General features: G+C 39.2%; 1 protein-coding gene across 5 annotated transcripts in view; it reads right to left on the reverse strand.

Moving 5' to 3' along the window:
- The window catches only part of VPS54 (VPS54 subunit of GARP complex), a 104,234-nt gene extending 89,229 nt beyond the window's left edge, over positions 1–15,005 (reverse strand). For 2 of the 5 annotated variants that reach the window (XM_082642260.1, XM_082642257.1), the window contains exon 1: positions 13,945–14,682. The gene's annotated coding sequence lies outside the window, so the exon portion shown is untranslated. Of the gene's footprint in view, positions 1–11,440; positions 11,774–13,944; positions 14,684–14,981 lie in introns of those variants that run through there. The other 3 variants (XR_014295880.1, XM_082642258.1, XM_082642259.1) reach the window with 3 other exon arrangements.
- Positions 15,006–16,371: the final 1,366 nt, after the last annotated feature.

Below are 16,371 nucleotides of genomic sequence, written 5' to 3' on the forward strand. Positions count from 1 at the left end.
ATTTTGATATAAAAACTTTATATAGCTATATATAATGTATGAAAAAGTATATGACAAAATGTTAACGGTGGTTATATAATAGGCTTTTCTGACCACAGTATCTAAGCACATCCTCCCCTTACTCTATCTCCCATTCAACACACATATCCCTCTTATTCTCTACTAGTAGCATTATGGTTTGTGTACTTTATAGTACTTTCTCAAATTATAACTATTTATTTACCTGCTTATTTCCTGTCTCTCTCTCTACATCATAAAATTATATTTGTTTCATTCATCTTCCTATACCACACACAGCACAGATGAATGTTGGATGAATGAATAAATGAATGACTCTCATGGAAAAGGAGGTAAGCACACACAAGCCACTAACAATGTCTCATATAAGTTCATGTGTATTCAAAACAATCTAAAAACCTAAGTCGAAAATACACTACCTTGTTTGTATAACATTACCTAACTTTCTAATATTTGATTCTAGATTTCTACCTTTCCTGTAACACAGTGTAATATATTGGTTAAGAAAACTGGCCATGAAGTGAGTTAGATCTCTGTCATTTATTAGTTGTGTGACCTCTGACAACTTTCTTACATTCCTCTCAGTTTCCTCGTTTATAAAATGGGACAGCAACAGTGTCTTCCTCATAGGAATGTTGTAACATTTAAATGAAATATAATTTACATAATCTATGTACTTGGCACATAGTAGACATTCAATAAATAATTGCAACTACTACTATTTATTGTTATAAACATCTTAAGCCTTAACATTTGGACTGTGTCATACAAAGTTTTAAAATAAATTTAAACTTTCGGCTTCTAAGCCTCCTCTATTGGTGTCCCTTGCTTGAGTGCCCCTAGTTTGGGTTGGGCGGGGGGAAGCAAACCAATATAGGCAGATATAATTTACTGTCAGAAAAGTAGTCAAAGCATAGAACAGTGGTCCTCAAAGCCATGCCAGTAAAAGGAAAGAAAAAAGAGTAGTGGAAAATAATGATGAAGCTAGAATAAATAGTAGCCTAAAACAGAACCAATTTTTGATAAAAACTGTGAGAGAGAAGAGGGATGATGAGGCAGAGAAGCTAGAAATAATGCTTTGGAAGACATCTGAATAAAGGTCAAAATTCAATCCATGGGAGTAGAGTGGATGAGGTAAAAATTACAATCTCTGAGTTGGATGGGACTTTCAGAGATCATCTGGCTCAACTTTCTACCTAATATATGAGTCCTTTCTACAAGGGGTCTTTCTGCCTCCACTTGAAAACATTCAGTAATAGAGAACTGACTACTTCAAAAGCAGATTATTACTACAAAACAACTATAATTGTTTTAGGAAAAAAATTATCTCTTGTAGTAAACAGAATCCTGCCTCTGTGAATTTTGCATCACCGTTCCTAGTTCAATTACATTACAGAAATAATAGGGTAAATAATTCTAGTCGCAGGAAAGTAATACTACAAAGGAAGAAAGTGCAGAAAAAGAGGGCCAATGAGAGCTCAGAGCAAGCGGTGGGGCAAATACATGTAAGAGGTAAGGAAGAAAGCAATCAGAAAAACCATCCTACAGAAGCCAAGGGAGAAGTGTCCAGGAAGAAAGTGTGAAAAGTAGTGTCAACATGCTGCAGACAGAGAGGTCAAGAAGGTTATTAACTTCAGAAAGGATACTGGATTAGAACAGTCTTAGGACAGTGTTTGGGGCAGACACCATACCACAAGAGGTTAAGCAAGTGATGAAGTAACAAAAGCAACAATATCAACATATTTTTGGTGATGAAGGAAAAGCGATTAGAGTTGAGCAAGAATTATTTAGGCCATGGGAGACTGGAGCACATTTATAGGCAAACAGCAAGAAATCAACTGAAGGGTGAGATTAAAAGAAACAAGAAAAAGTGGTGGAGAAAGGAGATGAGAGAGAAAGAAGAGTTAGATACTCATGGGAATGGGATGGGGTGGAGAGGAGGAAGCAGAAAAAAAGGTAAACAGGACTTTGTCAGGCAGCAGTAAGAAAATGAACAAGCTGATCCAGAAAAGTTGTTTTCCATCCTACTCTTCTGCCTAATGCCCTTATCCACGATGGGCAGGCAGATCAGCTGGGACTTGGGTGAACCTGGATTGCCTCACTCCTACCACTAGTTCTGAAAATTCTCTTAAGTCCTAAGATCAAGAGTGCAATGAAAATACGTTATCTATGAAATAAGGAAGGATGGCAGAGGAGAGGGAAGCAACAGAAAGACAATAATAAGATGAATTACATCATTACTAATATTTGACTAAACACTACACGGTTCATAATTGCTTGCTTTCATTCAGATTATTTTGCTGGTCTTCCTAACAACCTAGCAAGAAAAACATTTCTGAGTGAATCTGTGAATGAATGAATCATTGATCCCTATTATGTGGATAGAGAAACAGGTTCAAGAGTAACTTGGCTTCAAGCCATTTAGCTACTTAGTTGTGTAGATGCGACTTGCATTCAGATCTTCTCATTCAAAATTCCATGTCTCTGTCACCAAACCACACTGCCTCTCCGGAGAGAGAAAACATCCCCCCAAACCTATGTTTCTCACCACTGCCTTCCGTCCATGTCAGGCACCCAGTGCTCTACTTTCCTGTCTTCTCTTTCTCCTTAGCAGATCAATTACTGATCCAATAACAATTATTTAGAAGAACAAGTCCATCTTGTTGGGGTTTTTTTAAAGATTTTTTTTTTGGTGTGGACCATTTCTTTTAAAGTCTTTATTGAATTTGTTACAATATTGCTTCTGTTTTATGTTTTGGTTTTTTGGCCGTGAGGCATGTGGGATCTTAGCTCCCCAACCAGGGATCAAACCTGCACCCCCTGTGTTGAAAGATGAAGTCTTAACCACTGAACCGCCAGGGAAGTCCTCTATGTCCATCTTGTATTAAAAATAAATGATAGCAATAATTAACATCTGATTGTTATCACTTTTTAAAGACTATTTCTTAGGGCAGTTTTAGGTTCAAATAATTTTATAAGACTGGGACTGCTAGAAAATTATTACTCAAGGAAAAAGACACTTTTCATCAGTATAATTTACTATTTTTGTTAACAAAAGGATAATTCCTGAGCTGCAGTGAGGGACAAATACGCTACTATGGGCTATCAGGATGAGAAAACAAGTACTTATTTATATGATAGCGTTAATTTGTTAGTATTTCTTGAAAGCCCAAATCTTTAGGTTTAAATTTTAGCTTCAGTATTAAGATAACTGTGAGCAATAATGTATATGATATACAATTTTTTTAACATTTTAAGTACTTTAAAAATTACGATTAAACTAGATTCTGTCAGATGATAAATCTTATATAGTAGAGTTTATTATTTGTGTCTTAGCTGTTTGAAAGAAGCTTAACTATACCATTTACCAGAAATTGGCTCTTAAAATTCCAAAAATGTTGTGGCAAGTGCTTTTTTTTTTTCTACTTATATTTCCCAACACATGTGCATGCTCACATACAGATGCACATACAAACATTCAATAAGTAAAGGGAAAAATCACCTAAATAATCACATAAGAAAGATCTTTTTAAAGCCCTCAGAATGTATACTAACACTATACAGGTTTGTGATTTGTTAAAAATAGATCTAAATTCATTGAGTAAGCAAGATAACTTCATGATGAGTCTTCAGAATAGTTCTTAGAATTTAAAAATTTCCTATAAATAAAATGACTTACAGATCTCTTTGTTACTCACATCACTCTGTTATTGGTCAAGTCAGTCATATAATCAACTGGGTCATTCCATCATTGGATGACTTGATTTTTCTTTTTTTAATACAGCAGGTTCTTATTAGTCATCCATTTTATACACATCAGTGTATACATGTCAATCCCAACCTCCCAATTTATCACACCACCACCACCACCCCCCGCCGCTTTCCCCGCTTGGTGTCCATACGTTTGTTCTCTACATCTGTGTCTCAATTTCTGTCCTGCAAACCGGTTCATCTGTACCATTTTTCTAGGTTCCACACATATGCATTAATAAACGATATTCGTTTTTCACTTTCTGACTTACTTCACTCTGTATGACAGTCTCTTAGATCCATCCAGTCTCAACAAATGACCCAATTTCATTCCTTTATATGGCTGAGTAATATTCCATTGTATATATGTGCCACATCTTCTTTATCCATTCGTCTGTCAATGGGCATTTAGGTTGCTTCCATGACCTTGTTATTGTAAATAGTGCTGCAATGAACATTGGGGGTGCATGTGTCTTTTTGAATTATGGTTTTCTCTGGGTATATGCCCAGTAGTGGGATTGCTGGATCATATGGTAATTCTATTTTTAGTTTTTTAAGGAACCTCCATACTGTTCTCCATAGTGGCTGTATCAATTTACATTCCCACCAACAGTGCAAGAGGGTTCCCTTTTCTCCACACCCTCTCCAGCATTTGTTGTTTGTAGATTTTCTGATGATGCCCATTCTAACTGGTGTGAGGTGACACCTCATTGTACTTTTGATTTGCATTTCTCTAATAATTAGTGATGTTGAGCGGTTTTTCATGTGCTTCTTGGCCATCTGTATGTCTTCTTTGGAGAAATGTCTATTTAGGTCTTATGCCCATTTTTGGATTGGGTTGCTTGTTTTTTTAATATTGAGCTGCATGAGCTGTTTATATATTTTGGAGAATAATCCTTTGTCCATTGATTTGTTTGCAAATATTTTCTCCCATTCTGAGGGTTGTCTTTTCATCTTGTTTATGGTTTCCTTTGCTGTGCAAAAGCTTTGAAGTTTCATTAGGTCCCACTTGTTTATTTTTGTTTTTATTTCCATTACTGTAGGAGGTGGATCAAAAAAGTTCTTGCTGTGATTTATGTCAAGCAAGTGCTTCTTAAAATATGACATATTTGAGATATTTTAAATTACTATGATTAAAAAATAATCTCTACTAACTTCCATCACATCGATCTTTGGTTGGACATTACAGTGTGGTTTTTTTTTTCCTTGCATATATCAGTATTTCTAAATTGGCGGAAATCAAGTTGAAGCTAAAGGAACAGAAAATAAGAACAAAGTTGTGCTAATCTAATTTGCTTTTTCCTTACCTTCCCATTTGACATGTATGAGACCCTGGGCCTTGTAGGAAACTCTGAATACAGGTGTTTCCTGAAGTTCCTTATTTACTTTTGATTTAGTGACAAGAAACAGTAAGAGAGAAATTTGGCCAGAAGGATAAAAAGTATAAATATTTGTAATATTAAATTTACGTATTTTTAAATGGCTATAAGTACTATTTCACTTGTGACATTCTTATCAGGAATAAAATCACAAATATCCTCAAAAAACAACATAAATATATTTTTAAAATCTAGATGTTATTAAAAATGAAAACAATGTCTTTTTCCCCAGCACTCATCAGAGACTTAATACACTAAAATAACATACTATAGCAGCCGTTGAAATTAATGAAGGGTTCACAGGCCTGGAACTGAATGATAAAACTGTACTGTGAAAAAAATCTGTCTCTAGGGCTTCCCTGGTGGCGCAGTGGTTGCGAGTCCTCCTGCCGATGCAGGGGACACGGGTTCGTGCCCCGGTCCGGGAAGATCCCACATGCCGCTGAGCGGCTGGGCCCTGTGAGCCATGGCTGCTGAGCCTGCACGTCCGGAGCCTGTGCTCCGCAACGGGAGAGGCCACAGTAGTGAGGGGCCCAAGTACCAAAAAAAAAAAAAAAAAAATCTGTCTCTAGCCTGTAAAAATTAGAATGAAATCAAAATATAACTTGGATGCTTTATTATACTCCTTTAGGGCACTGATATTACTGTACTACTAGTGAAATTTTTGTCAAAGTAAATCAGATGAGAACACTGGTATTCTGTTCTTGGTGTCTTGACGAAAGATTAACAAATAAATCCTAAAATCACTCATTCAAAGTTATTGGAGAATACAAATGTCTTAAATATGCAAACCAGTAGATACTTATTAACATGTCTACAAAAAGAGTAAATTTAAAAGAAAATCTGTATAATCGACCCTACCTTGAAAATAGTTGCTAAGAGAAAATTATATATTAATGTTTTCCTAAGAAGGACAAAAATGACACTAGCATTTATCCACTGTTTTGGGTTATCCCTGCCTTGCTTCTTTCTAGAGTAAAAACAATCTAGTGTTAAGTCTATCTTTGTAAATAAAATACATTTTGTATCTAGATCCTTGAAGGGTCTTCAAATAATCTAAACAAGTATGTACTCTATAAATGTTAAGTAATAATAAAGATGATGCATTCAAGAAATTTTCTTTTTAAAGAAAATAAAGCAAAATAGCTAGAAACTCACCTGCAGTGAGTCAGTAAGTGGTCCAAGAATGAAAATATTAAATGTTAGTTTGAGGTATAAAGTAAATAACTATAAAGTTTATTAGTACTATAACCCCAAACCAACAACAAATTAGCATTTTAATTAATTACTGCTTGATATTACCTCTTTACCTCCTCTCCCCACTGTTTGGGTCTCTTAGCCCAGTTCTGCCTCACAAGCTTCTCCACTTAGCTTGGATCTCATGGTCAATTACTTCAACAGTCTCCCTTGGATGTTCAATTCTCTCCTCCCTCATCCATCTTCAACACAATCTGTCTTTGCTTTGTTCCTGGCTGCAGAACACTGCCAGAGAAAATCTATGTAAAACATGCAGATTACACATTTATGAGTTCCAATCTCAGATGAGGCTCTGCTTAGCAGTCCTTTCACTTATTTATCCTCAAGCACTTCTCTTTCCCAATCCCCACAGTATTCATAACAAATTTTCATTACTCTCATGTCCCCTAGCTTACCTCCATCAATCTCATGCTCAAAAAGTAAATGTCTACCACATAGCAATAACAAAAAGTCCTCAGATATGACTTCTTCCATCCATATCCAAACGTACCTAATTCTCACCTATACACAACTCCTAACTTTCTGAGGTACAGTATAGATGTCTACTCTTTTCCAGAGTTAATGCCCCAACCTGCTGTTCTTTTTTTTTTTTTTTTTTTTTTTTTTTTGCGGTACTCGGGCCACTCATTGTTGTGGCCTCTCCCGTTTCAGAGCACAGGCTCCGGACGCGCAGGCTCAGCGGCCATGGCTCACGGGCCCAGCCGCTCTGTGGCATGTGGGGTCTTCCTGGACCGCGGCACGAACCCGTGTCCCCTGCATCGGCAGGCGGACTCTCAACCACTGCGCCACCAGGGAAGCCCCAACCTGCTGTTCTTGATCTCATCTTTCTGCACTTCATCTGAGACCCTGTTCTATTAATTATTCCCTGACTCTCCTGAGTCTTCTATTGTCAATCTCATCAATCCATCAAAAAAATGTTCAAGTACGAAATTAAAGTTCTTTCCTTCAACTCTATCTATTCAAGCTACTCTTCTTGCCTCCCCTTCACTGACAAACCTCTATTTTCTCTCTGGTCTACCTCCTTAGTAATCCATCTTCCATCTTCACCACTCACTTGGCTCTGGAAAAGGTGAGGAATGACCTGATTTCTAAATTCAATTGCTTATATTCAGTCTTCATCTAACCTGACCTCACTGCTCTCAAAAATCAATGAAGGTAGGGGCTTCCCTGGTGGCGCAGTGGTTGAGAGTCCGCCTGCCGATGTAGGGGACACGGGTTCATGCCCCGGTCTGGGAAGATCCCACGTGCCGCGGAGCGCCTGGGCCCGTGAGCCATGGCCGCTGAGCCTGCGCGTCCGGAGCCTGTGCCCCGCAACGGGAGAGGCCACAACAGTGAGAGGCCCGTGTACCGCAAAAAAAAAAAAAAAAAAAAAAATCAATGAAGATAATAAATGTAGATGGAATGAAAGAATTAGAAAAATCACCCTTTGTAACCCTCCAATGCAATGACTGATTCAAACAAGGATCATTAATGGATGCTAAAACCATTAGTTTAAAAGATTGTTAGGAACAGAATATTTACACGGCAATGAAGTATCACACTATCACTTATGCATTAAATAGTAGAGATCTGTCAGTTCTCACCTTTACCAAGTGATCAAGCTGGAGTCACCAACAGGGGACAGCCTGACATTATGTGTCTCCTGATGTGATAAAGTGGTAGGTATATATATCATCTGTGTGGTATTCTTGCCAGAAATATTCTACCAGAATCGAATCATAAAGAAACAGACTAATTCAGAATATGGAAGATACCTGAGGACAAATGCCTCTACTTTTCAAAAGATAAACCCAAGACGAAAGGGAGACAGTGGGACTAGTCCAGATTGGGGGAGACTAAAGAGACATACAAGCCAAATGCAATTCTTGACTGAATCTTGCATTAAAGGGAGAAAAAAAGCTATAATTTTGGGACAAATGGGAAAATTTAAGTATGGACTATATGTTGAATAATGTTATTGAGTAATTGTTGACATTCTTAGGTATCATAATGGCATTGTGGTTACGTGAGAGAATGTCCCTGTAACTGGGAGATGCATGCTTAAGTATTAGGAATGAAGCATCATAATATCTACATCCTGTTTTCAGGTTTGGCAAAGGGGTGTGTGTTCGTTCTACTATTCTTTTGACTTTTCTGTGGGTTTAAAATTTTTCAATAATAATAATAATGCACCAATGAAGGCTTACTAAGAACTGAACATAAGTAGAAATGAGTCAGATAGATGAAGGGGAGAAAGGGTGTGATAAGGAGAACCCTTCAGGAGTAGTGAACAGTAGTGCAAAGGCTTGGAGGGAAGAGAGAGCCTATTGCCAGAAACCACAAGTAATTCAATCTGTCTATTTTAGGGCAACAGGGAGTTGTGGAGAGTCACTAGGCTAGAGAGATAAGTTGGGAAAAGAACTTAAATGAATTTATAAATCTGTTAAAGGAATAAGGAATGTGGGTTTCATCATGAGGAAAGTCACAGAAATAATTTAAGCTGAGGAATGATATAATCAAATTTGCCCTTAAGAAAAATCACTGATTATAGCACTGAGAACGGATTGGAGAAGACTAATATGAGAAGAGACCAAATAGGAAACTTGTAATAATGTAGGTGAGAGATAACAATAGCCTGAACTCAGATAATGGTAGAGGAGATGGAGAAAACTGGATAGATTCAAGATCTTTCTCCACTTCTAACCTCTTTTCAGTATTCCATACCCAAATTTGTAACTGCCTACTGGGCATCTTCACCTACAAGTCTCAGAGATACCTAAAATTCAACATATCCAAAACTCAAATTCATTATCTACCATCTTTATCCACCCTCCCCTACCTGCCAAAAACGTTATTCCTTCCCTAGCTCAGTTAACAACACCATCTATGTAGTTTACCAAGCTAGAAACACTAGAGCCAACTTAACTCCCTGACCTCTCCACATTCTTCAATGTCTATACCAACTTGAACTGTCCTATGGATTCTACCTTTAAAATTCATCACAAATCCATCCCTTGCTCTCCATTCCAACTGACACTGCTATAGTTTAGGATTTTACTTAGCCAAATTGAAAAACAAAACAAAACAAACAAGGGCACAAACTTTCTTGACATAACTATTATGATTTCAAAATTTTACTTTATTCACTCCTCATGAGAAAAACATCATAAAATATGATGAATTACCACAATATTCATATACAACCCTTAAAATATGAAGAAGAAAATATGAAGAAAGGCATGAATAGTAAATGAAGACAGAAGGAATTATTCCCAGCAAGGTAACTGATCCAGATAACTATAGCTTACTCTTGATAAGGCTAAAACTTTTTGTATAAGGCACTTATGAAATTTTTAATTCTTAAATTATACATTTTTATGACTTTTCAAACAGCATATTTTGAAAACAAGGTAACCTTTTCTTTATAACTTAATTTCACCATTTTAATAATCAGTTTTATACTGTGTTGTAATAGTGATACCCTCAGGTGCTACTGAAGGAAGTCAGTCTGCCCCTAGTTGGAAGAGTTCCAGATTATGGTGATATACTAGTTCTTTTACTAGTTTGTAAGAAATATATTCTTAGAATGTCTCTCTTCTCCCTAGAGAGGTTGTCAGCAGTTACTATTCTCTGCCTAGCTTTCTATATTCCTGCTTTGGCACCATCTAATTTGATTCTTCTGAAACAAGTAACTCTTTTTTTATTAACTGAGGTATAGTTGACATATAACATTATAATAGTTTCAGGTACGTTAACTAACTCATATAGTATTTTACAGTTGACATAGCATCTTAACACACATTACCTCATTTAATTCTCACAATAACTTTATAATACAGGAATTATCACTATTCCTACTTTATAGATGAGAAAACTGAGGCTCAGAAAGATTGAGTAATTTATCTAAAGTCATAAGGCTGGTAAATAGCAAAAGTGATTCCAACGTCTCAATCTTTTCTTCTTCTTTCACCAAATTAAGCTTGTTATAAAGAAATTAGAGTCAAAAGGGGCCCATAAGAAAAAAAAATGAGATTCATGTACAAGCTTTGAATTTTTCTGCATCACAACATACACTATTAATTAATTAAAACACTTTAGCTTACTTCTCTCCTTTCTTTGCAGTTGAAGCTACCAGGAAAAGAAATCTAGATAAAGAAAATACTATTTATCTATTTCCAATTTCAAAAACCTATGCACCAGTAACAAACAATTCAAAACATAATAGTTCAAATCTGCAGTAAAGTAAGGCTGCCATTTTCAGGAAAAAATTTTTTTACTTCAGATTTGAAGACAACAAAACAGACTAAAGAATATCTGCATTATGTCACAGATTTCCTTTTAATTTTCCCTCAACTGCCTCCCCCTACAAAGAGAGAGAATTGCTAGAGGACCTAAAGTTTAATGTAACCCACCAAACAATGCCCACTGAAAATATTTTCCAATCTGGTGGGAGTCAAGAACATTTGCTCAGGCCCTTACCAGAATCACACAAACCACAGGATTAGAACATTACTGATATGTAGGGTCAGATAATTCTTTGTTGTGCGTGTGGGGTAGGGTGGAGTAGGACATGTCCTGTGCATCCTAGGATATTTAGCAATAGCACCGCACCCTCAGTTGTGACAATGAAAAATGTCTTTGGACACTGCCAAACGTTCCTTAGAGGGCAAAACTGCCCCTATTTGAGTACCATTGGTTTAGATGCTAGGGTCCTGGGTCTTTGAAAAAGGAGGCCTCCAACCAGCCCTGTATAATTTTTAAAAATTAATTTTGTTTTTAAAATTTGGATTTTTAAAAATAAGTTGGTAATAGTACAAGAAGATAGCTAAATAATATATATGCCATCCTCCTTTAGGTTAAAGCATTTTAGAGGATTTTGTAACATGAATCGCATCTACTGTCACCTCTTCCCCTCCATCCCAAAGTAGGGGAATGTCCAGTTCTCTCCCTACTCTGCTAGTAAAATGTCAAATACTTACATACATATATACATACATACTTATGTATACATAGGATCTAAACAGTTCTAACTTGCAAATCCCCATTTCTTGCCTTACATTGTCTCATTGTGGTTCTTGAGCCATGCATTCTAGAGATTCAACCTTCCACTCTTCAGATTTCCTCATCTGGTTCCTGCCATCTATTTGTGAAGCAAGCAGGAAGTAAGCTGACCTTTAAGATCTTTTCCAGCCCTAATATCCAAGGGCAAAAATACTCCTTCAACTTTTACTTACTGACTCCCAGCTGACTAAACCACCTCCTGAGATCACTTAAGTCATTCATCCTAACTTTTTTCTTTCTCCACTCTTTATAGCAATCCATGAGGAATACAACCAAACAGTATATCAACTGTTTAAAACATCACTTATTAATACCAGTGATCAGTTGATTATTTCCTGTCCAGAACTATTTTAAACATGGAAATTAATCTTAAAACAAAAACTTTTCAGGGAACTGATACTATTTATGAGTGAACCACAATTCACTCATTGAGATGGAAAGTATATTAGTGGTTGCCTAGGTCTGGGGCTGAGGTGGGGAGTATGGGGAGCTTCTTTTTGGGGTGATGAAAATATTCTAAAATTAGATTATGGTGATGGTTACACAACTATGTAAATATACTAAAAATGGATGAATTTAACACTTTAAATAAGTGTACTTTTACTCAATAAAGTATGTAAAAAGCTAAAAGCAGGAAAAGAATTTTAATCAACTTTTACTGATAGGAAAGGAATGTGATTAAGAGCAAATTCTGCAGTTTGCCATTTCAAGACTTATGTAAGATTTGATTTTAATTCTGACATAAAAACTTAATACCTATTCAGAAATAAACTTTAACTTTTCCAGAAAACAAACTTATGCAAATTTAATCTTTTCTTAGTAAACTTTGGATTTTTTTTTTTTTTTTTTTTTTTTTTTTTTTTTTTGCTGTACGCGGGCCTCTCACTGCTGTGGCCTCTCCCGTTGCGGAGCACAGGCTCCGGACACACAGGCTCCGCGGCCATGGCTCGCGGGCCCAGCCGCTCCGCGGCATGTGGGATCTTCCGGGATCGGGGCACGAACCCGTGTCCCCTGCATCGGCAGGCGGACTCTCAACCACTGCGCCACCAGGGAAGCCCTGGATAATTTAAAAGCAACGGAAAACACTTCAGAAAGCCCAGTGTTAGAGTAGCAATACCTCTCCAAGATCAAAATATATTAATATCATCAACAACAAGAAAATGTGAAGTCTTTATAGTTTTGTAATGCATTCTTTATAAAGAAAACCATAAAACATTTATTTCTTTTAAAAGTGATCCTCAGATTGTAATGTCTGTCCTGATAGTGCAATAATTCTGAAATTAACAGAGCATAATTTTAAAACAGCCAAATCACAATAAAATCGCAAACATCTAATCCCTCAAACCACAACTATCAATCGCCCCAAATTTGCACACATTGATCATTTTTACCAAAACCTATCATTAGCAATGATGACCACTATGAACAATCAAGTAATACCTATTTCTAGGAAATCAAACTCTGACTGCAATACAAATACAGTCAAACAAACAAATCCCATCATTCCATCTGTTCTAGCATAACTGCTTAGAAGTCATTAGGCTCTGAAGGTACTTTTCCAACTAGAACACTTCATCAGATATAAAAGTCAACCTGACTGTCCATCAAAATCTGCAGTTTAAGTTACCACAATAACACATATGTCAGTATACTATCATGACATCACTTGCCTTGTAAGCATTTACTCTTAAGATTGCCCTGGGGTTTGACAAATCAAATATAGAACCAATTAAAAGCAAAACACAAAAACATTCCAATTTAATTCTTCGAAAGTAAGGAGAGCCCCAATAAAGACCAAAATAAAGCTGGTGAAAGGGGAACTTTAAAAAAAATTGCAACCCGGGTCAACCAAAATTCTAAAAATACCATCCCGAACTCAGTACACGGACAGACCAAGTGTTAATTATAATGGGCAGGCAAAAGTTCCCTTGTCAACGACAGGAGGTCAGGGAAGGCCTGCCTTTGTACCAATGCAGAGATGGAAAGACACATAACTGAAGCAAAATTAATTATTGAACAAATGATTGCGAGCTAAATTGCCAAACTGCAAAACACCGAGTTATTTTCTGGGCTGGCTTTCGCCAGGAGGAAAAAATGACTTTTTAAATTTAAATTATTCCAGTAGGATCAAAAAGGGGTAAGGGCCCGGCTAGAAAAAGAAAGGGAAAGTTTGGGGGCAGCGTCTAAGGCGGGTGGTGGCGGTTCCACAGCCCGGATCCCCGAGAGGGGAGAGAGGGGCGAGAGCGGCGTCGCGGCCGCGGGCTGGAGGCGAGGAGCACAGCTGCCGGCCCCGATCCGAGGGAGAGTAAGAAGGAAGAGGAGGTGGTGGTGGCCGGGAGGAATGGAAGCTTCGGCGCTGGTCAGTTGTGACCGAAACTCTGCCGGCTCCGGCAGGGGAGGAGACAGAGGGGGTGGGGTCTCGGTCCTCCCTCTACAGGAGATCGGGGTGAGGGTGGGCCGCGAAGCGCTGGGGTCCGCATGCGGCCGGCCCGACACCTACCTGCGGGTCCCGGGCAGCAGCCCCAGAGCGAGGCCTAGTGCATCGCCGCCGCCTCCAACCCTCCACGTCGCGCCGAGGCTGCTGCTCCGCGGCCGCCGCCGCCCGGAGCCCGGCTGGGCCCGAGCCCGGCTTCCCGCCCCCGCCCCGCGCCGGCTGGCTAGTCGGCTGGGGGAGCACAGGGCCGCCCTCTCGAGCCCAGCTCCGCTCGGGGGTGAGAGGCGGCAGCGGCGGCTCCCTCACGTCTCTCCCGGGTGTCCTGTCAGCCAGCAGTTTCCCCCGGGTCCGCAGCGCCGCCTCCGCCGCTCCTGCCACCGCCTCTCCCACATCCCCGGCCTCCAGAGGAGCCGCCGCCGCCGCCGCCGCCGCCGCGCCGCGACCACTACCCTAGCGCTTCTGCTCCCTGCTCCACTGCTTCCCCTCACCCCGCCCGCCTGCCTCGGCCCGGCTAGGTCCGGGGAGACAGTGTCCGAGGCCGCAGTGAGGCCGCCGCAGCCCCCAGCCCACAATCCACCGCGCGGCTCCGCCGGGGCGGGAGGCCGCGGCCCGGACCAGGGGTAGCTCTCGCCGCCTCAGGAGAAGGCCGGGGCCGGCGCTGGCGCCGCCGGCGTTTCCCCGGAGCGGGGAATACCCCGCGCGGCTGCTCGGCGCCTCCTCTAATTTCTTCTAATAGTCCTCCAGGCAAAGAGAGAAACCCACGCTGAACTCGACTTTCCCCACGACCCTTCCCCCACCCCGAGGTGCTCTCGGCGGCAGCCAGGTGCCGTCTGCCGCCTTCCCAAGGACAGTCCGCGACCCCTCAGGGTGGCCTTCGCCCCCCCCCAGACCAACTGACTCCAAACATCCCTTAACCACCCAGCGCCTATTAAAGGAGATACTTCCACAACATTCCACCTTTCTCCTTTCACCCCCTTCAAAGTGAAGGCTGCTCAGAATTTCCCAGTTAAGCGTCCTTTGAAAGGTTTAAAGTGACCCCCTCCCCAACAATCCACCGGACTCTGGAAACAGTGCATTGTCTCTCTCTCGAGGCCTTCCCTCACCAAGTTCTTCTCCTAAGTTTTCCCCTAGTTCCAGGCCTTCCTTCCAAGCACCTAACAAACTTCTCTGGCACTGAAATCAGTTATTCCTGCTATTTGACTGAGATGCTTGAAGTGTGTGTATATTATTAATACCTCCTCCCTGTGATTCTCAACGGTAATCCAATTTAGCCGGGTTTCAGAGGGCTGGTGATCTTAATCCAATAAAATACAATCCACAAGAAAGGGAATGTCTTAGGATATTTTTTAAAAGAGAGGAAAGGGCCATTTGAGTGCTTATGTCTTAATTTTAGGAAGATTTCTTTCAATTTTGAAATTATTTCTTTGCCTAAAAATATCAAAGTTTCAGGCATTTATAAGACAGTATGTTTTAACAAATCAAAAGTGAAAATATAAGTCTTACCTTTGGGGATTGAAAAAAATGATTCAAATTTCACTTCTAAGAAGTCACTTTGAAAACTGCAAACATAACTTTGTGAAATAATAATTTACACACTAAGGAGCTAAAGTTGGGGGAAGGGAAGGACAAAAGAGAAGGAAGCAACAAAAATAGCTGAGAGGAAATTCTTACAGTATGTTTTTCAAATTCAATTCTCTACAGTTTTGTAATAAGGAGAATGAGAATATCAATCTCCAATATGAACTAAATTTAACTTTAAAATAAGAAATCCTCCTAAATCCCTAATCTCATATAAAACCAGATGAGTTTACATTATGAACATATCAAGGAAAGACTCACCAAATTTCATCAAAGGCCAGAAAGGAGAATAATTCACTTTAAATCTGGAATCAGTTCACAGATTATACTAAGAAATATAGCAGGTTTCTATATTTTGGAACCACATCAGGAAATCAACAATAGTTCAAAACCTGCCTTAAACCTGACAGTTTGGCCTTTTAAAAAATATTTGCATTTATACCCCACCTTGTTTCAAAAAGATTCCAAGTTGCTGTAGTTGGCACTTGGGTTAGACAATAGCCACGAAGTATCTCCCAGACACTAGAAGAAGACAGACTGGTTTGCTTTCCTCATTATCCATCTGTAGATAACATACCATAGGAAGAAAATACACACTGAGTATTGCACTTAGTTCTTTCAGGGGTCCAGCACGATTTTATTTTTACTTTTCCACAGAACAGTTCATAATCATGAATCTAAATGTAAAAGTAAATGGTAATGATCAGGTTTGCCAAAAATAAAACAAAACAAAAAACTGTTAACTGGACAAGTAATTTAATTTAGAAGTAGATAAATTTCAAATTAATATGTTCACTTGTTATCCCTTGAATCATTTCAGTATTAAAAAGAAGAGCCAATGGTGGTGTGATGAATTGGGCGATTGGGATTGACATGTATACACTGATGTGTGTAAAACTGATGACTAATAAGAAC

Source organism: Mesoplodon mirus (genome assembly GCF_964341445.2).
Source record: "Mesoplodon mirus genome assembly, chromosome: 14".
NCBI classification, from domain to species: Eukaryota; Metazoa; Chordata; class Mammalia; order Artiodactyla; family Ziphiidae; genus Mesoplodon; species Mesoplodon mirus.